Source organism: Oryzias latipes, chromosome 2, assembly GCF_053564925.1.
Source record: "Oryzias latipes strain Hd-rR chromosome 2, Olatipes_Hd-rR_3.1".
NCBI classification, from domain to species: domain Eukaryota; kingdom Metazoa; phylum Chordata; class Actinopteri; order Beloniformes; family Adrianichthyidae; genus Oryzias; species Oryzias latipes.
The window spans coordinates 47,383,450-47,408,474 of NC_136238.1; the positions used below are offsets into that span (position 1 = coordinate 47,383,450).

Genomic DNA, 25,025 nt, shown 5'->3' on the forward strand with positions numbered 1-25,025 from the left:
AGGAAAAAATAACATTGTAATGGTTCAACAGAGCTGAAAATCTATGAATCCATTTTTTCCTGACGGAAAAATACTTTTTTTAGCTTCTCCTCTAATGACCGTTTTTTGTGCTCTCGTATTTTACGCGGGGGAAAAACTCTCATCTCCAGAGGATATAAACAGGTGAACAGCTAGAGAGTCGTGGGAGGGGCTTTGGCTTCAAACTCTGTCAGAGATGGAAATACGGCGTCAGATTCAGACACAGCTTTCACTGCAGGAGTTAAAGCAGAGACTCTCTGGGATGATTTAATGAACTCAAACATGGAAACATGATTACTAAGTAGAACTCTCCAAAATAATAAACCTGATCTCTCCACATTCTCCGTGTTCACCATGCATTGATACACACATGGCTCCATGCAGCGATCAGACCATAACTTTAGCTGGTAGCTCCGCCCACACGCGACCGTGGTATCAGGCTTTAAAGAACACACTTTCTAAGAGGCGGGGCGGGGCGTAGCACACCCCCAACAACAGGTTAGATGACAGTGGCCATTAGGCGTCTCTGCCTGGTGCGTTCACTGAGCTTCAGTACATTAGACCTCTCTCAGCTGTTTATTTTCCTCCAAAATACTTTTTAACTTGTCTGACAGTTCATGTCGTCCCTCACTTTGCTCCTTTTCTTCTGCTTCAAATTGGAAGCATGCTATCTTTAATTTTAATCTGCTAGACTCCAATGATAACCTTTTTACAGCATTTTTTCTTCTTCTAGCTTTTCTGTGAGTGACTCATTTTCAGTTTCAAGATGCTTTTTTTCTGAACGTAACTCCTTGATATTTTCACTGTGTCGTTCTGCGTGTTTGGTTTTGTTGGGGGATTGTCTCTCCTTTTTCAGCTGCTTATTGAATCATCAAGGATCAAATATTCCCGGTTAGGTACAGTATGTAAAGAATTATTCCTTTCTGTTGACCGCTGGCCAAGAACATTTGGACGGATGTATGGTCTCAAATTCCATTCATCAAGATTGCTGTTTTTCCCAAAATCTTCTTTTTCACAAAGGAGTCTCTTCCACTGCCTGTCCAAGTTTTTCTCTGTAATATCTGGTGCATTTTCTGGGATTAAACATCTCATCCACCTGAGGGCATCTTTATTTGAAGATGTCAACCCTTTCTTTTTCAGTTGGCTTAGTTGAAAAATGTTCCTATTGAAGATCTGCCTTGGAGCTCTGACAGTTTGCTGCTAAGATTCCCTCTGACAGATCTACATGCAGCCCTGATGAAGCCAGCTGAAAAAAGACTAACATTCCTTCAAAAATGGCTCAAATCAAGAAAAATAAACTTTCAACAGTTTTCTTATATTTGCTATTTCTTCTTTAAATATTACCTTAAAATCTTTGAGAAGATGAAGCCACTACCACACCTGGCAGGGAGAATTTGAAAGAGTCTTGTTGATTCTTGAGTCCAGACAAAACATGCCACTCACAGAAAAGTGTCACTAAGATTAAAAGTAATCAGTTAGATCTGAAGTAACTGGGAATAATGGCATTGTGTTGTTGCATAAATAATTACTTTGTGGGTGTATTTTTGCTTTGATACATAACTTTTTAAAAACCATGGTGGAATCAGAACATGGGATTTTGTTACAAAATGTCATTACATTCTGCCTGTACTTCCACACGGTTAAATTAAATAGCACAAAAATTGTAAATAGCAAACATTTTTACCTACATTAACAGGTAACCCTTAATAAAAAAAAAGTGTTTTTCTAGATATTTTCTTACAACTCTCTTAAATCAGTGATCAGTTTAACTTTGCTCTTGTAGTACAGTTTTACTGTACAAGTGAGAAAAATAACAATGTGCCTCTTTTAGCAAATGATTGCTCATTGTCGATTATTAACATAATTCTTTTAGATGTTTCTATAGAGAATTGAGTCTGTAAAATCGAATTCTGGGGGTTTTCTCAATGTTTAGGGTGGGCTTTGGGAGATTTTAATCACCTTGTAAGTTTCATGAAGCTGGGAGATCGACCCAAAATCAGAAAAAAAGCTGCGGTTGGATCACAAAAATGTCCAGTAAATACACTTTACTTTTCTGAATGAAAGCTTAAGTAGACGCTATTCCAAAATGCACCGCGATGCAGATATTAACTACATAAACTTTCCAATGCTGAAACCAAGTTTTTCAATGGCAGACTGAACATGCGCGAACGGTATGCGCAGTGACACGCTTTGCGGTCCCTACTGTTATTCTCTTTTATGGTAAAAACCACAAGAAACAATTTTGCACACAACCTATAGTTTGGCAGACATTGTGTGCCAAAATCTACGATTTAATAATTCACGGTTTTTAGGAAAATTAATTTTTTTAGACTGATTTCCATTAAATTTCACACACATTCCGCTAATTTCAGTCTTCAAACACCTCAGGAGTTTTGTCGAACTTTGACCTCAGGAAGAAGCCGCCATCTTTGATTTTTAAAAACAGCACCTTTAGTATCAGATACTTACAAGAACTTGTCGTTGGGATTTTTATTGATTGTCTCGTAACTTTTCAGGCATCAATGGCAAGCTACTGTTGTAAACTACTAAGTTGTAGATTTTGAACGTGTGGTGAGCTCGCTAAAGGGGCACACTCATATTACTCCTTTATTTTTCAAAGAGTTTTTCTGAGTCAGTTTATGATGCTGATAGCTATGCTAGCACTTGTAGCCATGTTAGCATAACTAGCATAGTCAGCATAGTTAGTATCTTAATCAATGAGGGCTTCTGAGTTAGTTGAGAAGGAGGAGTTAAATGTGCGTAGTGGCTGCTCAGGAAGCGGGGTTTGGTCAAAGGTGGGTGCTAAGAGTGGCGGTGGTGCCTAGACTCAGGCGGCGAGGACGACAATGGGGCATAGATGCAGGTAGTGAGGGCTGGTGGAGCATAGAGGTGGGCGGTGAGGGCAGGTAGCGCGGGCAATACAACGCCACTCACAACTTTAATTTGCAATTTCATATTCTTAAAAGGATTAAGAAAATTGATTTATTTCCATTCAGCAGGTTATGGACTGACAGCTCTTCTCGTAGGGGGGAGGTAGTTGGGGCTTTTTGTAAAGCTGGGATACAGAAAGAACTTTTTATTTAAACCACTTCATGACACCCTTACAAGGAAGTTTACGTTACAAACAATGGTCCTTCAGGGGCTCCTCCTCCAAATATCCTGAAAGAGACTATTACATTTGTATTGGCGTTTTTACAATACATTCCTCAAAACATAAAAAAGGCGTCTTCTTTTGTTTTTGCAGGCCTCCCCCAGCATTGGCTGACTGAAGAGGTCAGTCTCTGCAACCCACAAAGGAACTTCAGATTGGAACCGGCGGAACCAGTTTTGAGGGTTCAGTTGGAGCTGAAGATGGGAGCAGGAACCGTGTCTTCCCTTCAGTCTCTGAGAGAGTTGATCAGCGAGCGACTAGCTGCTGCTGCTGATGAAATCTGCAGACTCTGTGAAGGAACCATCGTCCAGTACGAGGAGGAGCTCTGTCGTCAGCGCAGACTGCTGGATGTCATCTGGAAACCACAGCTGCAGCTCCACCACATAGGTATGTCACCTTCATCACAGAAACAGAGAAGACCTTTGAGCTTCATGCTTTTCTTTTTGGGGACCCGTCTGTCACTCAGTGGTGGTTCTACATTAACTTACTACCCGGGCGAGGAACCCCCTCTCTCCCCGCACATATAGAAATTTGATGACTTCCTTTTGTGTTTTTTTTATCTTTATTTTTCCATTTTACACAAAAAAAATCATAATTTTATAAACTACATGGGTGTCAAACTCCGTCACACAGGCGGCCTAAATCCAAAACACGCTTTGGGTTTTGGGCCGAACAAGAAACATTTACTGAAAACACTAAAACTAAACTTTTAAACTGAACTGAAAATGAATAAAAACAGAAAGGAATATCAATCCAGAAGAAATCAAGTTAAACCTTAAATAACATATAATATTTTGCTCTCCATAAAAATACATTGTCATAATTATACAAATATGAACATGCCGCATAACAAAGCCTGGAGATACAGGGGTTGACATAGCCCAGAAATTTGCACGGGCCCACAGGGCCAGTAGTTTTTGAAAAATAAAATCTTGAGGTCCGTACTGCTCGAAAAACAGGACCGGGCCAGCGGACAAACGGCTATGTCGAGCCCTGAGGTATGATCACTTTTAGCTCTTATAAAACATTAAAAACGTAACCATAGAACTCATCTCTGGGATTACTTCAAAAATATTTGGCATTTTCCTAATTTTGTGCAACACCAACAGTAAAAACTCAGCTCTTAGAGCTAATGGAAGAATTTCAAAGATTTCAGGTTAAAAACAAGCAAAGAGAAAACCGGGTCGACATTCTGGAGAAAAGACTGGACGATGTGGAACAACAAGTAAGGATGAATAATGTCATTCTCACTGGAGTACCCATCAAACCTGGAGCGAAGCTAAATGCAGTTGGAGCTAGCACTGCTAATGCTAATAGCGCTGACAGTCCCTCTTAAACTTAGAGCGGTGGAGAGTCTCTGGAGCAGCAAATACATTCATTTCTCACATCTAAAGGGATTTCCCTGGATCTCAATACCATGGAGACCTGCCACCTGCTCCCCAGGAGAAAGGAGACGGATAAACCAGCGATCCTCATCAGGTTTGTGAATCAAAAACACAAGCTAGCTCTGATGAATCAACGTAAAAATCGGAAAGGATCAGCTGTTTATCTGAACGATCATCTGACCAGAAGGAATGCTGAAATCTCAAAACATGCACGGCTTCTCAGGAAGCAGAAGCAGATTGAGAACACTTGGGTTAAAGCCTGCAGGATTTACGTCAAACCACTCGGCCCACCTGACCGGTCCAAGGTTCTGGTTGTGAACACCATGAAGGACTTTGAGAAGTGTCTTATTTCGGTCGTCTGAAACAAAATGGAGTAATAAACCAAAGAGCCAAATAATTTCAAGAAATATGACGCCTGGATTCCTCATTTTCTCCAAAAATCTGAAGTGACCTGATTACTCAGCGGAGACTTCTGAACTGCAGACAAGTTGACCACAACTCGGCGCCGCTGATATCAGCTGAAGAAGGATATGGACCTGAATCTAATGTCTGCAGACATAACATGGAAGAGAACTAGAAACTCTGTTTAAACCCAGAAGAACAGCTGTTATTCAGCAGAAGAAGAAATGCCAACCTTGGACAATCGACAGATTATGGACCCTTTTATTTTACTTCACAGCATTACTTTATCATTAAAATATGTAAAAAAATAAATGAATAAATAAATAAATAAAAATACAAAAAAAAAAAAAAAATAATTAATCAATTAATGAAAATGGTTAAATTGATTGACTTTTATTGATATTACTTCATTTGATAATTTGATAAGTTGATTCATGATTTTTCCTAATGTAACATAATTTTGCACATATTTTTAACTTTTGATACTTGATGAAATTTTGCTATGAAAATTCCTGAAACAGTGTTATGTCTATTTTACTGATATAGTATTATTTTTTAATCAACGTTGTCAACATAACTCAATGGAAATCCAAAATACTTCCACAACAGCGACTTCCGTGAAAGACGAGGGGATTCGAGTTCTGTCGATGGGTCTCCATGCTATCTTTTGAGTGGCTGTTAAAGAAGGTTGACTTGCAGCACTTCATTTTTTTTTAAATTTATTAACAATTAGACTCGCAGCACTTGAACACATGTTTTTTTCCGCTTGGCAAGTAACCAGATGCAGCATGGGGGCGTGGCAGCATCGACAATTCCATTTTTTTATTCGAAGTTCGAGACTGTGACTTAATTTCGATCGATTTCGATTTAAAGTCGAAATCGTGACACCCCTAATACAGAATAATAGAAGAACTTTAAATGTGACCTGTGTAAATCATTTAACATTTAATTTAAATTAAATATTGACACTTTTAATGATATATTTGCTATTTATTTCAAATTTTAAAGAATTAATGTCACATTTATTTAATTATTTAATGGCGTCTATATGTATTATTTCAATGAGTCTCTTGTGGTCCTCCAGACTCCTTAGACATTTTCTCCAATGATCACAGAGTTTATTGATGTTTGATGAAACCCATAACTCTTGGAAACGTATAAAAGGCTCCTTGTTGTGTTTGTGTTCCTGCAGGCCTCCCCCAGCATTGGATGACTGAAGAGGAAGATCTCTGCAACCAGCAGAGGAACTTCAGGGTGGAACAGGAGGAACCAGAACCTCCACAGATTAAAGAGGAACTGGAGGAACCAGAGCCTCCACAGATTAAAGAGGAACCAGGGGGACTCTGCATCAGTCAGGATGAAGATCAGCTTGATCTGAAGCAGGAGACTGATACCTTGATGGAGATTCCTACTTATGAGGAAGATGAGAAGAGTGAAGCAGATCTAAACAATCAGCAGAGCTTTAATGTAACTGATAGTCAGGATGAAGAAGGAAACCAACATGAAGAATCAACATCAACTACAGATGAAGAGACAGAATCAACATCAACTACAGATGAAGAGACAGACCCACAGAACAGAGATCAGAGGAAGAGGAGGGACAGAAGTCATGTCCAAAGTGTGGCCAGCTCTCACATGTCAGCAGGTCAGTGTGACTCTGATCTTCATCTCCACACTATCGGTATGTTCACTTCAACAACGGTTCTATCTTGAGCTTCAAGCTCTCCAAACATGCAGTCCATCAACAGCGTGTCCTGGAAGAGTCTCTTCTGTCCCTTCCAGTTGAAAAGACAGAAGACATTGTTGGTCAGTGCAGCCCACAACATTCTTCAAATCACATGATCTTAGTTAGTCCCTCCAGCTAACGACAAACAGGAAACCTTAACAGATCAAAGAGAAAATTGTTAGCAGATAAAAAAGTCCAATCTGTTTTGTCGTCTGTGGTTCTAAGTTTGTAGTTCAGTTCTTTTCAGCAGATTTCTCTGTCAAACCCAAAATCCATCTAAACCTCTTTGATGTCTCCATGTCTCCAATTCCAGACATTCAGACAGATTCTATTTCCAAAACGACATTTCAAGCTAAAACCCAAAGACGGGGTCCTGCTCATGGATCTGCAGACAGAAAAGATTCAAATCCCTCCAAATCCCAAATGGTTGGTTTGTCAGCTACGCGCAAGAAAAGGAAAACGTGTCATTCATACTAACTGGCAGAATGCAGTAACATTAAACTTTCATATTAAGGCGGGGGCCGCAAAATATCATCTTGGAGGTCGCAAATAGCCTGCGGGCCGCGAGTTTGAGACCCCTGCTGTACACTCTGGCCCTGGTACACCAGCCGCAGGTCGGAAGAACGAATCAATAGTTTGCTTGCTCAAAGCTCAGACGCACATATCAGGTTATGATGATATTTGTCTCCGTTTCCTTCCCACAGATGTTTACGCACGCTCGATTATCTCAAGGCCCCTTCATGCATTTTAGCCACCTACAGTGGCTTTCCCTATTCTTCTCACAAGGGCTGGGCGATATGGCCTAAAAATAAAATCTCAGATTTTATTTATTTTTTATTCGATTTCCGATGTCCCCCCCCCCCCCCCCCCTAATCAAATGCAAGACAAATGTAACCCCCATTTCTGGGATAAATAATAAATAAATAAACACACTCTTGGAATCAAAGTTAAGCATAAGATTTTTCTTCTTACTCCCTTTTTGGACTTGTTTAAATAATTTTGTCTTGTTTTTGTCTAATTTTTTATTCTACACTTGTTTTCACTTGTCCACAATAAAAAGGTTACTTCCTTACTTGAGGTCCCAGCTGTGTTTTCAGTCCCACTTTGTAGTCTAGACTAAAAGGAGACAAACATTCACCTTGACAGTAGCACCATTTTAAGGATTAACAATACAGCTCATATCTGGGCTCTAAGGTTTTAATTAAATTAAGAAACCCCGTCTTCTGCACAGAGATGATCATGAAGCAGCAGGAGTCACGGTAAACATTAATTCATTTAATCGATTTATCGCCCAGGCCTACTTCTCACACGCATTGGCCGCCTCACAGACAGGCATCACTCAATGAAACGCCAGTGTGTGCTCGCGTCTCATGAGTGTGTGTTAGCGTGTGCGCTCGCATCTCATTGATTATTTCACTGATCATTGACGTGCCCCTTCCACGTTTAATGTTTGAAATATACGGAGGGTGGGGGAGGCAAATTTACTGGTAGCACACTGAATGTAAAATTTAGTCGCACACTCTCAAATTTTGGTTGCAAATGCAACCATTTTGTCGCAGTCTGGAGCCCTGAAATACAAGAAGCAGACATCAAGTCTAGAGTCTCCTATTTAAAACATAAAATCAATAGGAACACTCTTTCCACGGCTAATGTTTTTAACACGTATTAGCCTAATGCTAACCCTTTTTTCAGGTCCTTGCAGCCAAGAAAAAAGCACTGGCCATACAGATTAAAAAAATCATGAGTGAGCAGGCCCTTAATAATAATCATAACAGTAATAAAAGCACATTTAGAAGATTGTCTCCTGCAGCTTCCCGTTGATTTTGCTGTTACAGGACAGCTACAGCCCCATGAACAACACTAACAGACATTAAGTGTTTTTTTTACTTTATTTGTGAGTCATATGATGCAGTTACATTTTTAAAATGAAAAAAACATTTATGTTAATCCACTTTAATTGTCAAATTAGATAAATCTAACCGAAATTCGCTACACATTTACTAAACAATTTTTTGAAAATGAAATGTTGAATACTATTTTCTTTATCATTTTAATTAAGTGACAGAATAAGCAGTGTTGAAGAAGAAAATTAAAAAGCGGTTTGGTGGATTGCTTTTTCTTTTTTAATTTCGAGTAAACAAATGCAGCTTCATTTTGAAAATGAAAAAGCATTTCTGGTTTTGTCTTTTATTTTTAATTATGCTACACAAAAGCTACCATAGATAATATTGTCCGAAACAGAATTCATCGTACTGCTTTTGTCAGGAGTCACATCATCAATAAATACAAGAGAACCAGGTCCAATAGCAGCCATACATGCCCACACCATGACATTACCACCACCATGCTTCACTGATGACATGGGATCATGAGCAGTTCCTTTACTTCTTATACTCTTGTCTTTCCATGACTCTGGTATAGGGCTGTGACGATAACCGCATCACCGCACTTTTTTTTTTTACATTTTCAGTATAGTGTGTGATTGGAACTATAATAAACACATTAAACACATTCATCTTTGCTGATAATTTACTTTTTCTGCTAGTCCTGTGTTCAGACTTTCCTTCTTTCTTCCAGACTGTCTTCTCCTCCTCTCCCACCGTGCCTGTCACTCTCTCTCGTCTGCGTGCGCTCTCTCACTGCCTCTGCTGCACGTGGCTCCCTTTACACACAGAGGCGCGCGCTTTCAGAAGCACACATCCTCATTCTAAACAACCGTACACACCGGGACGGATATTCGCCAGCGTTTTTCGCCACGTCTTTTGTGTTCACACCCAGACGATTTTCGCTGACGAGCCGAGCCAACATGCCATTTCATTCCCTGACATTAGATGGCGCTTAATGTAAAACAGAAATACTCCTGTACACAAGGTGGTCGCCTTTCACTCAGGAGAAGAGAGCCAGTATTTACGCGCTTGTTAGAATCATCCAAAGAAAACATGAATATTTCTAGCACCAGTAGCTCCAGCTCCGGTTCCAATGATGAAGAAATTATTGTTCTGTTGAATGATGAAAGACGCCAGAAAAGATGCATATTTTGGGTACATCCCATAGTTACGAGAAGAGAAGAACATGGTGAGTTTTATCGACTGGTACAAGAGCTGAAAATGCATCATGAGCGTTTTCGAGGATATTTTAGAATGTCCGTCATTATTTCTTTGCGGCAGTGTAGCCGCTACTTGGCGTCTATCTTCTTTGCTGGTATGTGTTCTCAGAAAGGCAGTGTTGTGTTTGAGCGCCCCCAAGTTGTGTTTTACTGTAACTTCAGAAGCTCCAGACACGTGTGCAAAAGCGCCATTCTCATTGGTTGTATAGTTTTTGACGCAGCGCGTCAAACTAAAAAAACGAACCCGAGGCGTTTTTTTAAAAGTGACGCTTTGACGTGTGCCGTTTTTTCGCGTCGGTGTGCACACTCACATTGGTGCCCTTTGTTTAGTCAGGAGGCGTTAAACGTCTGCAACTATTATGTGCAGCGCAAAGTTAACATGTCTGTATAAACAAAGGCGGAGCCTCCTGCCCCGTGTTATTCATGGGTGTCAGGCTTCATGGCTACCGGAAAGGTGACAGTGTCTGCAGTCTGTTTATTACTGGGAAATATATAATATTCTGAGAAGATGTCTGTACCAAAGAGTACAGGTGACACTCGCGTGCAGCTACAGAGCAGAAGAATCAACACGCACCAATAACACACAAGACGCTCTGTGCTCACACACACAGTCAATCTACAACACCTATAGTTAGTAGTTAGTTCACAAGCTAGATAGGTTGTTGTTAGTTGTTACTGTTATTTGTTAATAAAGAATAATGCATTATAATTTTATTTATTTCCGATGCGGCCGCCGGGGGATTTGGTGTTTTTTTTATTTTATTTTTTATCTTGGTCTCATCTGTCCATAGGATGTTGTTTCAGAACTGTGAAGACTGTTTTAGATGTTGTTTGGCAAACTCTAGTCTGGCCTTCCTGTTTTTGAGGCTCACTAAGGTTTTACATCTTGTGGTAAACCCTCCATTTAGGGAGTTTTCTTCAACAGGGACAGAATTATTCTTCCATCCACCTCAGTTTTTTTCTGTAATCTCCCAGGTCGTTTGCCGTTGCTGAGCTCCCGGTGCATTTCTTCTTCTTAAGAATGTTGTAATTGTTATAAGGAGGGAATAACACACACCTGGCCATGGAACAGTTGAGACTTACTTGCATTACTTTTGGTTTCTTAACAAGTGGGAGGCACATATGCAAACTGTTGTAATTCACACACCGCTCACCTGATCTGGAAGTAAATACCCTCAAATTAAAGCGGTCTAATTCATTGTGGTGGTTTATAGAACCATAAATGTTGGAATTGCTACTGTCCCAATATTTACAGACCTGACTGTATATCAGATTATTATTTTTGTTGGAATTAATCAATTATTTAGTGGAAACGAAAACCTTTTTTTTACTTGTCCTGTCCAACAGCTGGGCAAACAGATGAGAGCTGAGGGCCTCTTGTGTTGGACATATTTTGCTTTAACAACAGGGGTTATTAATCTTCAGACAAACCAAAGGTATGTCTGAATAAACCCCTTTTGGAATTGAGGCCAAACTTTATTAATTTCAATCATGTTTGAAAATCTTCTGTGTTGGACCGGACGGAAAAGGAAAGGAGGGAAGAAGAGAGAGGGACGTTAGAGAGAGGGGGGGGGATAGGAGGGTGATAATAGGAAGGGGGGGGTAGAACCATGAAGCAGCCTAAAGCAACAACTTTACTGGATGTTTATCATTACGGTAAGGCTCAAGTGTAAAACAAATCTCAAAGGGCGGGGCCTGTCCACACACACATTCAGATGTTATAAAGACACCTGTTAACTGCAAAGATGTCCACATGTCAACATGTACACAAAACATGCACACAATACAGATATTATTCACACACGCATACTCATGCCTTTAAACCAACTAGTGTGAAATATTTCATTCATTCAATCATGCAAACTATTAGTGCAAAGGTGAGCTAACACCTGTGCTCAGGTGAGTCTTTATGTTCTTCTAAATGGATGGTGGAATGTGAAAAGAAGGAGGGAGAGTGCCCAGCCATCCCCACCCCAAGACCCCCACCACAGCAGCAGCGGCAGCCAGAACCCCCTTTTTTTTTTAACCCATGGCAGATCACGGGCTCCGTAGTAATTCATTACGTTACTCCATTACTGACAAAAGTAACTAAATTAAAGTAACTTGTTACTATGTAATTCATTACCCCCAACACTGTTTATTGTTAGTAGTCAAACTACGAGGAGCTGTCCAAAAGTCTATGCTAAAAAGCATAGACTATATCATCACTGGACATTAGAGTTGCCCCCCCCCCCCCCCCCACTTCCTAATAGGAAGTAGCTGCTGTCGCCAAACTCCAATAGACCTCTATAGATAAATAGGCAGCTGTTACTCAGTCATTTTAAATAGACAGAATTACCATTCTTGCTGTGAAATTCTTTTCTTAATATCTTGTGGGTAATCTTAGTTTTTTTCATAACATTTTTCTTTAGTGCCAGTTATTCAAGCTATAAACTGACCAATCAGGTGCCTCAGTAAAAGGTGTGGTGCCCGCTGGCCCCACCTCGAACGTTTGATTGACAGCTTCTTCCGAGCAGCTTTCAGTGATGGTGCGTGGACTTTGATCTAGCTTATCATGATTGGCAACTGGTTCTTCTAAAAACGTGACTCAGACCACCTGACTAATCACTGTTGTCTGGCTCAAAATGGTGATTAGATTTGTTGTTGTTATTGACAAAAAAGATTATATCAGAACATTACATTGTTGGCTTCAGTATCTTTTAGAGCTATTAAGCATTTTGGAACAATCATGAACCATAATTACAAAAAGTAATTAATTGACATACAGTTATCTTTGTTGTAGTAGGACAACAGGGTCATGATTAGTCAGTACAGAAAGTTTGGTGACAATAGCTTCAGTATCTTCAGAGCTATTGAGCATCTTTATTATGAGTCTTTTCTCTATTAAAATGTGATAAAATATAATAAATATTGACTTTTTTCACAAAGTATTGATTGTATCATGAATATGCTGACGATTCTTCATTACCATATAACTGTAGAAGTTCATTTGTTTTAGAGAGATGATTGATTTTTACTGAATGGTTTTTCCTCAGATATTGCACTTTGTTGACAATGGTGTCTTTGCAGCCGTCTCTCTGCTGTGTCTCCGTTTACACCTCAAAGAGATCACTTCTCATTAAAAGTCAGGAAAAAAATATTTTTTTTTCTTTTGAAATGTATTTGTAGTTCACTCAGTTGTAGTGTGCTGTGATTCACAAGCAGCAGATTCAAGCCGTTGAAATCACTGATTTGAGGTTGGAACTATAATGAACACAAAATGGTAATTTGTCAGTTGTGACTTTTATTTGCCAAACTTTACAGCAGAAGATTTTCACACACAGATGCAGACCTTTGGTTTGCCACATTCTATTTTACAAGTTCTCACATTAAATCTTTAAACTCGTCCATTTTGACACATTTTTACTGTCTGCGCTGCCAGCAGCACCTCCAGGCTAACACGCACACATAAACACACCCACCAACACCACCACAGACAAGTTTCTGACCCCGATTGATGGGGCCCCAGACCTCAGTCCTGGAGATGATTTCTAAATAAAATAAATACAATCACAGACATGTGAATGTAACTTTATTAGCAGCATATTCCTAACATAACACAGCTGGTGTTGGGCTGAAATAAGCCTCAGAGACTGTGTCAAACATTTACTATAGATGCCTGCATCTTTACTGTCAATAATGGCAATAATCTAAAACATTCCAATTGTTTTCAGACTTTTTTCCTTTTTGTAATTTCATATAAAAATAATTGGAGACAGAATCAGGTTAAAAGTACAATTTCTGTCAATCCCTCTGTCCCCTTTCTAATAAATCTATTTATTTCAGCATGATTTAATTTGAGTATACAGTTAAATGACATTAAAGACCTGTTTGTACCATTTATGAATTATTTATCTGCAAATTAATTTCCCTAAAAAACAAATAAAATATTATTTTCTTTCTATAACTGGTTCAGACTACAAGTTATTGACTGTAAAAGCTCTCCTCATATGGGGGAGGTGTAGGGGGCCTTTTTCAGCACAGTTTGATACTGTTGTGCTAAAGAAAACAAAAAACTTTTTTTTGATCAAAAGTTTTTTAATGTGCATATAGTGAATGATACTGCAATCATTTGTATTGATAATTAAGAATAAATAAAGTCACCATAGTATTTAAAAGGACCTGTTCTTGTGTTTCTGCAGCTCTCCCCCAGTGTTGGATGACTGAAGAGGAAAATCTCTGCATCCAGCAGAGGAACTTCAGAGTGGAACATGAAGAACCAGAACCTCCACAGATTCAAGAGGAACAGGAGGAACCAGAACCTCCACAGATTAAAGAGGAACAGGAGGAACCAGAACCTCCACAGATTAAAGAGGAACAGGAGGAACCAGAACCTCCACAGATTAAAGAGGAACAGGAGGAACCAGAACCTCCACAGATTAAAGAGGAACAGGAGGAACCAGAACCTCCACAGATTAAAGAGGAACAGGAGGAACCAGAACCTCCACAGATTCAAGAGGAACAGGAGGAACCAGAACCTCCACAGATTAAAGAGGAACCAGAACCTCCACAGATTAAAGAGGAACCAGAACCTCCACAGATTAAAGAGGAACAGGAGGAACCAGAACCTCCACAGATTCAAGAGGAACAGGAGGAACCAGAACCTCCACAGATTAAAGAGGAACAGGAGGAACCAGAACCTCCACAGATTAAAGAGGAACCAGAACCTCCACAGATTAAAGAGGAACCAGAACCTCCACAGATTAAAGAGGAACAGGAGGAACCAGAACCTCCACAGATTAAAGAGGAACCAGGGGAACTCTGCATCAGTCAGGAGGAAGATCATCTCGATCTGAAGCAGGAGACTGATACCTTGATGGAGATTCCTACTTATGAGGAAGATGAGAACAGTGAAGCAGATCTAAACAATCAGCAGAGCTTTAATGTAACTGATAGTCAGGATGAAGAAGGAAACCAACATGAAGAATCAACATCAACTACAGATGAAGAGACAGAATCAACATCAACTACAGATGAAGAGACAGACCAGAACAGAGATCAGAGGAAGAGGAGGGACAGAAGTCATGTCCAAAGTGTGGACAGCTCTCACATGTCAGCAGGTCAGTGTGACTCTGATGTTAGAAAAAATCCCAAGAAGACAAATCTGGGTAAGAAATACAAACAATCTCCAATCAGGTCTGGTAAAAACTCAAGAATAATTACTAACCCGTCTGACTACATGGAAACTGGGTCTGATGAAAGATGTTATATCTGTAAAGAATGTGGTAAAAGCTTTTGTGACATATCTCTGTTCAGAATTCACACAAGAATCCATGCAGAAGATAAGAGATTTTCTTGTAAGGAATGTGACAATAGTTTTAATTACATATCTCATCTCAAAGCACACATGAGAACTCACACAGGAGAAATGCCTTTTTCTTGTAAAGAATGTAAGAAAAGTTTTAGTCGTATATCTTTTCTCCAAACACACATGAGAACTCACACAGGAGAAAAACCTTTTTCTTGTAAAGAATGTAAGAAAAGTTTTAGTGATGTATGTAATCTCAAATCACACATGAGAACTCACACAGGAGAAAGGCCTTTTTCTTGTAAAGAATGTAAAAAAAGTTTCAGTCAAATATCTCATCTCCAAACACACATGAGTACTCACACAGGAGAAAAGCCTTTTTCGTGTAAAGAATGTAATAAAAGCTTTAGTCGCAGATCTAGTCTCAAAACACACATTAGAATTCATACAGGAGAAAAACCTTTTTCGTGTAAAGAATGTAAGAAAAGTTTTAGTCGTATATCTTTTCTCCAAACACACATGAGAACTCACACAGGAGAAAAACCTTTTTCTTGTAAAGAATGTAAAAAATGTTTTAGTCAAATATCTAATCTCAAAACACATATGAGAACTCACACAGGAGAAAAGCCTTTTTCTTGTAAAGAATGTAAAAAAAGTTTTAGTTGTTCATCTGCTCTAAAAAAACACATGAGAACATGTAAGACTTTTTCTTGACAATGTAAGGATTTAGTGTAAACTCTAAATTCTAAACTTTTCTGATAAGAGGTCGATCTCTCAACCTCTGTACCATAATCGGAATCAGCAGAATACTTTATTTTACAGGAGGGGAAAGTTCTGCATCTCAGAAAAATTAAATATTTTAAAATAAGTTTTTAATGCTTAAAACTTCTGGGGAGAAACCCCAATGTTCTAATGAACTCCATAGCAACCTGAGCTTTCATTTCATGTACACAGAGCCACAGGCTGATGGCCTCCATACCATATTGATGCAGTAACTTCATTAGAGGGAGGCACAAGTGAGAATTGATCTGTAGAAATGAAATTGTCTACATTTAAAAAAAAACTTTGGTTGTTTTGATGTATGATTCGCTACAGGAGGTCCTTTGTCCCAACAGCAGTTAGACTATAGAATGACACAGTTTAGGACTGTTGAAACTGCTGTTGTATTTACTTATTTAGTTATGACGTGTACTTTTACTTCCACTTTTTATTGCTGTTTTAATTTTTACTGACTATTTGGTTTTCTAACTGCTATATTTCTTGTTTGGCTGCTGTAACAACTGAATTTCCCTCCGGGGATCAATAAAGTCTTGTCTTGTCTTATCCTGACTTTCCTGAACAGCTTTTTTAGGTTTTCATCTTCTCTAAGCCACAAATATCTACAGCAAAGAAATAAATGATCAATACATTTTAATCTATGTGCAATGATACGAGACAATGAGTTTCACTGCTGACAAAATGTGCAAAAATTGTTCACAAAATGAATTATTTTAGATAATAGGAATGAGTTGTTTTGAATCATTAGAGCTAACATCTAGTAGAGTTAACATTTATTGAAGATGGGTATTGTTAATATTTGATCTATTAACTCCTCTTAATCTGCTGCTTTTCACTCTGGTTCCTTATTAGTATTCTTTTTTCTGGTGCAAGTTTACACTAAAATAAAATGATCAATAAATACTGTTAAGATTTTTCTATCCTGGCTTTTTGTCTTCTATTTTCTTTATTTTTGCCTCTGAACATTGATTTGGAGGATTGTTCCAGGTAGGATCAACTCCATAGCTGCAGGGGGCAGTATAAGGAAAATGTGAATCCTAATCTATCAGGTAGATAGATGGGAAGAGGTATTTAACTAGGTGACGGTGTGCAGGTGGGGGTTTTGTCTGGCAGTCATGGTGAGCTGAACAACAAACATTTCAATGCTTGGATGACTTCAGCGACCCCATTGGTATGTTTATTTCAATTTCATTTATATTCTGATATTTGTGGGAACAATTTTCAATAGGGATGGGAATAGAAGCCTCATAGGGGTTCATGTAATTTTGCCAGAAAAATGAACTACCCATTCAGGGCTTCGAAACCACACAGAACAGTGGCATCTGGTGGTGGACTAGATGTATATCGACATGCTTCAACAAAGCTCCTTGGAACACTTCAATGTGGAAATGATGATGAAAAAACGTAAAACAGAAAAATTTTGTTAATGATGACTGAAGAAAAAGATGTATGCATTCTGTTTCTAATCTTTTACTACATTTAACAAATTAATGTTTAATTATACATTCTGTTAGAATAAATGTATACATAAGTTATCCTATATTTACTCTGAACTTTTTTAACTGTAAAAAGTGTATACTTGTCTGCGAGAAACAGCCCTGAGAAAGCGGGAAGAATTTTTTCTCTGCATTGAACTAGGAATTCACCTTTGACCTTTTGATCCTTGCCCTGAAGCCACAGGAGCTGACTGATGACCCTTGATCTGCAAAAAAGACCCTAATCCCCTGGGGGGAGTAGCAATCTCCTGGGAACGGATGTCTCTCTGTTTTATGACCATTGGGGGCTGTGTGTGTGTGTGTGTGTGTGTGTGTGTGTGTGTGTGTGTGTGTGTGTGTGTGTGTGTGTGTGTGTGTGTGTGTGTGTGTGGGTGTGGGTGTGGGTGTGGGTGTGGGTGTGGGTGTGGGTGTGGGTGTGGGTGTGGGTGTGGGTGTGGGTGTGTGTGTGTGTGTGTGTGTGGTGTGTGTTTACAACCACCTCCTTGTATGCTGTATGTTAGGTAACGCCCTGATTTTAAATAAAAGTGAGGAGGCAGACTTTTGAAAACTCAGAGCACACGTGGAATGGCTTGAGTATGTTCCTGTCTGCTCTCCTCGAGAAAAGAGATAAGTGAGTATGTGTCCTTTCTTCAAGCTCAAAAATAGTTAAGAAGTGTTGGCTTAGTTGTAGACCTAACACATTCTCATATTGCTATCTGGACTTTTCACCCCGCTGCTACAGAAGTGTTAGAGCAGAAGGCATATATATGCAGGCTGTGCTGTGCAGAGAGACGGGAAGCCACAGCGCAGCATGTTCAGAACAGGAAGTAGGGCCCCTCGTCTGCAGACAGAACTCAGATGTACATCATGCAGGTGTGAGGACATTTCCAGAAGCAAAGCAGAAGCAAGCAAGAGGCCACGGTGTCTGACACCCACACACTCAACAAGTGTGAAATGCTGCAGACTCGAACTGATTGGAACCAGCAGGACGGAGTCACAAAAAGGTCACTGGGTCTTCTCTAAAAACAGGAAGCCCACTGTTGGAGGCATATGCGGGCGACGCAACAGTTTACCCTATAAGGAATTGGACAGCCACCAGCAAAGGGGTTACGTCTGCCCACAGGAGGAGGAACTCAGAGCCGCTATAAAGACTTCTCCGTAGGAAGTCCCCGGTGCTTTTTCTCTTCTCTGCGGGGGCCCTGTTCTCAGCTGTACTTCTGTGTTTTTCTCTTGCTACTGTCTTAGAACTATTGTATCAGGGAATAAACTTCTAATCTTTACCGGTTCGACTTATGGTCATTTTCTCCTCGACTACTTGAACACGCAAAGGAAAAAGCTGCAAAACGGAAAGATCTTTTTCCTTCATTATTTAAAAAAAAAGCAAAACAATACAACATGTGACGCTTTCTGTGAGAAGTGCTTGACACAGCAAAATACATATCACATGAAGAAAAAAATACACGCAAAAAGAACATGTATAGTGCCAGACTCCAACCTAGAACCTCTGGATGTATATGCCACTGACTATTCCACTGAGCTGTCTCCATTCACATAAAAACAGCTTGACATCAGAGATTCATTCCAGTGTTTTTTTTCTTTTTGATACACAACGTTCATGATATGGTGTTTTATTAGGAAAAACCGAGTTGAAATGATCCTGAGCCACAGAAAGTTTTTAATAGGAAACATGTTAAAGTGCAATGAACTGACGCTGATTCTAATACAAGCGAAACAGTAGAACTGGTCAGGAAACGTTCAGGATTCATTTCGCATTTCTATTGAATAGCGCGCCCAACTGTTCAAACACAAGTGACATCTGAACCGTGGTTCGACCAAACGAAGCATTTGGCGCGTCATACATCATCAACCACGTGATCTGTGCTAGTTGACACACGCCCCGAAACATTGTGCCGAAACACTCTGTTTCATGAAGGTGAACCGCGCGCCGAAGCGCCGTGTCAAACGGGCCATCCCTAATTTTCAACAAGTGAAATAGTTAAACCACACAATATTTGCAAAAGTTTAAAGTAACAGTACCGGGGATCACATCACATCTGAGCCAGGGGGTGTCGCGTGTCCTGTGGTGTGGGTTCTGATCCTTGCCCCTGAGTGCCGGCCCTCGCCAAGTTTCCAACTGTGGGCGAGCCTGGTCGGACCATGTTTACAACACTTCCTGTGGACCCTCTCTTCTCCTGTGTGCCCTCCTCCTGGGTGGGGGCGGCTGGCCTCTGCCTCGCTCCTTCCTGGACCAACCGTGGGCCGGGTGGGTGGCTGCATGGAGCGCGGAGCGGGTCTCCCGTGGGGGGTTTTGGCTTATACCAGGGGTTGGGGCGGGGAAATGCCCAGAGCTCCTGGGTGGTGATGAGGTGCGCGTCTGGGGTTGTTGGCACTCTTCTGGGGCGGGGCCCTGCATTGGGCCCTCCCGGAACGGCGGGGGGGCTGCTCTCTGTCCAGGGAGTCAGTGTAGCTGGATTAACAACGGGGTGACGTGTGAAAACTTAGATGATTTAATTAAAAGCCTTGCAGCAGCGTTCTGGAAAACCTGGAGCCGTTCTAGTGATTTTTTTTTCTTAAACATGTGAAGACGGAGTTGCAATAGTCAAGACGAAATGTAATAAAAAGGTGGATGAGCATCTCCAACTCGGAACGCAACACAATTGGACTCAGTTTTGTAATGTTTTTAAGATGAGAAAAACAAGAACGTACAAGTGACCCGACAGGGGAGTCAAGGGATAAAACACACAAAAAACCTCCTGCGGTTTAAAAGTCTGTCCAGGAGGACATAACGGTCAACAGTGTCAAAGGCTGTGGGCAAGTCTAGTAGCATTAGCACAGAGCATTTTCCTGCATCTCTCTGCATCAGGATGTCATTAGTGACTCTGAGAAGGGCTGTTTCAGTGGAGAGAGCTCTAGAAACAAACTGCTCAAAAATGCCATGACTGTCCAGAGCAGTTGTCAGTTGGTTAACAACAACCTTTTCTGAAATTTTGGACATGAATGGGAGATTAGAAATAGGTCTGTAACTGCTCAAGAGGGAGGAGTCAAGTCTGGGCTTTTTAAGGAGAGGAAGGACGACAGCATTCTTAAAGTGCTCAGGGACTTGACCTGACAGCAAGGACGAGTTAATTATTGACGGGACACAGGGACCGATGGACTGGAAGACATCTTTGAGTAGAGATGTTGGCAGCACGTCGAGAGAGCAAGAGGATGACTTCATTGTATCAACTACTCTGACTAGCTCAGGGAGACAAACAGTTGAGAATGTGTCTAAAATGACAGGCCGAGATGATCATCCTTGAGGAATTTCAAAATAAAAGACTTACAATCACTGCTGGATGATAAATACATTTACTCTTTATTTTCTGTCAATAAATCATATTTATCAATAAATCCTTGATTGTAAATGATGGATCTAAAGTTGAAAAGAAGTCAAAGTGCTGACTCAGCACAGATCAAAGGAGACACAGATGATTTCCTGGAATGAAGAAAACATCAAACATCATGATGTGATCTGGAACTGAGCTGTTCTTCAGAAGATCCTCCCAAACATGGAAACTGTTGCTGCAACACGTGAAGCTTTGCTTCTGTTGCTAGGTAGATCTGATGGATCAGAAGCAGACTTCTGTCAGCTGGAACTGGGGCTTCTTCCAGACCATGACATGTTGTTCAATAAAGTTCATTCCAAAGCGTGACTGATTCATGAAGTGGTTCCTTGAGCCGTGAGTTTTGCCAGCAGCAGGAATCCCTGAGAGTTAGGAGACAGTTTGTGGAGAGAGTTTGGAGATTTAGGAGAAACCAACGTTTGAAATGAAACCAAAGTGTCCTAAAGCAAAATCACTGAGCACATCTCAATGTTCCACAAACAGTCATTTTCCACAGTGGACCGTCACCACACACTTTACAAGACAGTTTCTCACAACTTTATGACAACAAATCCTGAAATTGTTCCATTCAAGGAAACATTGACTAATATTTGGATTGATGCTGTTTTCCATCTGTGTTTTCAAACCTGCATCAAGAATTAGCTCATGTTTATCGAAGATGGTCAGGAGAACTTCTTTGAAGAGGAGGACTTCTCCAAACAACCACAACCTTAGAGGAAGTTTTCTGAGCATTCAGAGAATGCTTTTACAATGACTCATCATTTTCCACATGAAGCTAAGGAGTTTTTCCAAATGCATGCTGGGTATTCTTAGTTCTAGCTTGGAAAGCACTTTGTGGGATTTCCCTGGAAAACCTGCTTTATCAATCATTTTGGTCTCTTTTTCTTCTTCTAAGTTCCAGCTTGGTGAGTGTGCAGGTCACCATGGCAACCACTGTCCAGGTCAAAGGGAGGACCACGGCCATCCAGTCTCCAGGCTTTTGGATTGATTTGGATTTGATAAACATTTGTTTCCCACATTTTAATAGTAGAATTCAACACGGGACATATAGTGGATTGTAAGAATAGGAACAAAAACAGCAACAACCAAATAATCCTCCTCCCCTTAAAACATGCATTTGACTCTGAACAAGTCTAAACCAAATCCAAGCAAAGACCAGCGCTGGGGCTCCTGCTAGTTTCTTTTGGAAGAGCCTGCCTCTTCCAAACATAGAATGTTCAACAACTAGAGCTAAAAATGTCTGTAGGTAGATTTCTGGATGTTGGCCGTATCCCAGCGAGCAAGGCCAAGTCAGCCCCAGATGGTTTCAAAGTGGACAGAAAAGGTTTTTAGGAGTTTCTAGAATGTTCAACAACTACAGCTAAATGAAACTAGTGCATGAAATGACAAAGAACTTCCTGTTTGAAAGGAATCTCATGATGGCTTCCACCTGTCTCTTTGCTTTTCCTTTCTTTTTTGGGTTTCTCCTCTTTGGGAGGTTACACAAAACTGCACTTTAACCCAGAAGGAAACAACAACCGCTCCACAATCCCTGAATCCCCTACAGCCTTTATCTAAACATTTACATTGACCATTATCACACATTTGATTGACTTTTCTCAGAGAAACAAGCACAACTTCCCGTTTGTTTGTGTGTGAAATGATTCCAAAAAGCCATGTGTCATCCTGGAGGGACTGGTTTCTCATCAATGCAGACCACCAAGTTTCTCTGCTTTCTGACTATTTGGTGGCTGGTAGGCCTTTTGGGGTTTTTGTCAGGGAAAGAAGTGAACCTGGGCTCCAAATATTGGAAGACACTGATCTAAAAGTACTGGACATCTGGAGAAAGCTCTAGTTCTGCTCCAACTCAGTCCAAAGCCCTGAAGATAGATGGAGTTGGATTTGGGAGAGGACTGAGCTCATTCAGATGAAGAAAGAACAAGTCAACAGATGAAGAAGATTTCAGGAAGTTTCCATTCAACAAGTTCAAGTTTCCACAGAGCTAGCTTAGCATCCGTGTTCTGGACCAAACCACTGTCCCTCTGAAGGTCCAGACACAGAGAGGCCCAGAGTGACCCCCATTTCTCCAGTGGCTGACTCCGCCCCTTAGGACGTCCCCCTGTGTGGATCAGTGGTCAGTGGGTTGGAACCTGCTGCAAATGCAGGCTCTGGTTCTAACTGCTGGATCAGAAGTGGAATGGGAGCTGTAGTGGTGTGTCTGCAGCTGGATGTGGAACACATGAGGGAGGGGTCAAAGGTCAATGTTGTCAGTCTATTCTCCAACAATGCTCCAACATCTTCAAAGGTTTCTGGTCCCAAATCCAGAGTGGAGCTGGTAGGACGTGATCATTTCAGCCTCAGATTTGGGATCTGTCATCTCTCTGCCACCGTGACACCGAGTGATGAGTTCAGGCTCCAAAGCGGCCCCATCGCTGGCTTTAGGGACTATTCCAAAAGCTTTCAATGATGGCGGGGAATGAACATTAGGAACAGATGACGGCTTGAAATGTCTGCTGTTGGTTTCTGATCCAGACAGAAATTCAATCAAATGTCTGTGAATCCAGGATTTCCTTAGAATCTTTGACTCTAGATTCAGATCCATCTGCTTCAAAGGATGAAACTGCAGCTAAAAGTCTTTCAAAAGTCCAAATCCTCAAAGATGAAACAGAAAGTTCCTAGAAAGTCAAATGAAAAACAATCAGATTGTCTTAGATAAACCCGTTTGGAAGTTAAAGCAGAGAAACAAAGAAAGTTCCAGAAGCTAAAAGCCTGAAATCAAGAAAAGTCCAAAGAAAAACAGAAATCCCACATTTGGATCAGTAAAGACATGAATTCTCCAGAAAGATCCAGAAACAGCTCTGAGCAGCAGCCATGAAGGGACTGAGAACAGACGGACATCAAAGCAGAATCCAAGCAGCACCTTCATCCTGATGAAGCTCCGCCCTCTGACCTTCAGCAGTCATCTCCAGGCTCCGCCCCCAGTCTGTGACGGCTGGATGATGCTGTCCTCCACCTGCAGCTGGACCTGGATGTTCTCTCAGACCATGTGGCCTCATGGATCAGAAGGTTGAGGGTTCAAGTCCCTTCATGGTTGAAGTCAGACAGAAAGTGAAGAAGAGGGAACATTCAGAGCAGTTTCTGTGCTGTTTGCTTCCTCATGAGTCCCGTCTAGATCAGGTCTGGATCCCAGTCAGAAAGGGATCAGGAAATCTGCAGATCAAACCTTCATTTACTGAAATGGAAAACATCAACTGACTTTCTACACATTCTACTTCCATTCATCAAACTCCAACAGGAAGAAGATTTACAATCAATCAAATCTGTTGATTTCCTGACAAACCTTGTTTTCTCTTCCTGTTTGAATCTTTGATTGTTTTCAAACATGAAGAGAGTTTTTTTTCCTGTTTTTAGCTTGAATTTCTGTAGAAATGTAAAGGTTCATTCAGAATTCCCCAGTGGCCTCATGTTGGAGGAGGGGCTTCATGAGATGGGGGCGGAGCTTGAACACACACCGCTTCCTGGAAGCCAAACTCAGGCTAAGTGGAGGAAAAGTTGGGATTTCTGGTGTTTGTAAAGATCTGGAATGGTTTCCTCCCACAAAAAGGCCTTTTTCTAGTTTCCTGCAGATGAATTCTTTTCCTGCTGGGAGTTCTCATCTGGGTTTGCAGATTCTTAGTTGGAGGAAAACTTGGAGCAAATTCTTCCCAGAAAAAGGATTTTCTCTGGAGTGAATTGACATGAACAGAGTGAGTTTGGACTGAAAGCAGCAACAGGGAGGAGATGTTAGAGCTTCATCAGAAAACAGCTTTCTGGAGGAGTTGGAAGACGTCAACAGTCACAGTGATGGTGAGGAGGAGGAGCTAAAGATGGAGGAGCAGCAGGAGGAGGTTCTTCACTGAAGGAGAGCACAAGTCCAGCTTGTCAGTGCTTTGCTGATTGGCTAGTTGGATGTGTTCTTTGATGAGCTTTTCAATCTGACGTCTGCTTGGAGGACTGTTTTCATCCTTTTGGATGATTCCACTATTTGAACCAGACCTGGAACTAGAAGAGACTCAATGAGAACAGAAAGACAAGAAAGGATCCAAACCAAACTCTTCTTCTGTCTGACTTCAACCATGAAGGGACTTGAACCCTCAACCTTCTGATCCATGAGGCCACATGGTCTGAGAGAACATCCAGGTCCAGCTGCAGGTGGAGGACAGCATCATCCAGCTGAAGAAGAGGAGGAGCTTCTGCTGCCTCCCTCAAAGAGGAAGGTGGAGGAGGTGAGAGGCTGCACTGGAGCTTTGGACCAAACCCTGTGATGGATGAACAACATCTCCAGGCTGTTTCCAGC

The 25,025-nt window shown here is 40.9% G+C and overlaps 1 protein-coding gene and 2 long non-coding RNA genes across 5 annotated transcripts in view; 2 read left to right on the plus strand and 1 right to left on the minus strand.

Annotated features, from left to right (window-relative positions):
• LOC111946954 (uncharacterized) overlaps window positions 1-25,025 on the minus strand; it is a 221,116-nt gene that overhangs the window by 155,975 nt on the left and 40,116 nt on the right. The window lies entirely within an intron of this gene.
• LOC144989510 (uncharacterized) lies at window positions 1,788-17,742 on the plus strand. Of its 2 annotated transcripts, XR_013653750.1 has the most exons (4): window positions 1,788-3,556; window positions 6,149-6,601; window positions 13,970-17,023; window positions 17,527-17,742. It is a non-coding gene; the product is annotated as an uncharacterized LOC144989510 (long non-coding RNA). The 2 variants fall into 2 exon arrangements; XR_013653749.1 differs by lacking the exon at window positions 1,788-3,556 and having other exon boundaries at window positions 4,519-6,601.
• On the plus strand, window positions 17,819-18,607 carry LOC144989616 (uncharacterized). 2 transcript variants are annotated; one of them, XR_013653874.1, is made up of 2 exons: window positions 17,819-17,962; window positions 18,070-18,607. It is a non-coding gene; the product is annotated as an uncharacterized LOC144989616 (long non-coding RNA). The 2 variants fall into 2 exon arrangements; XR_013653880.1 differs by having other exon boundaries at window positions 17,819-17,958.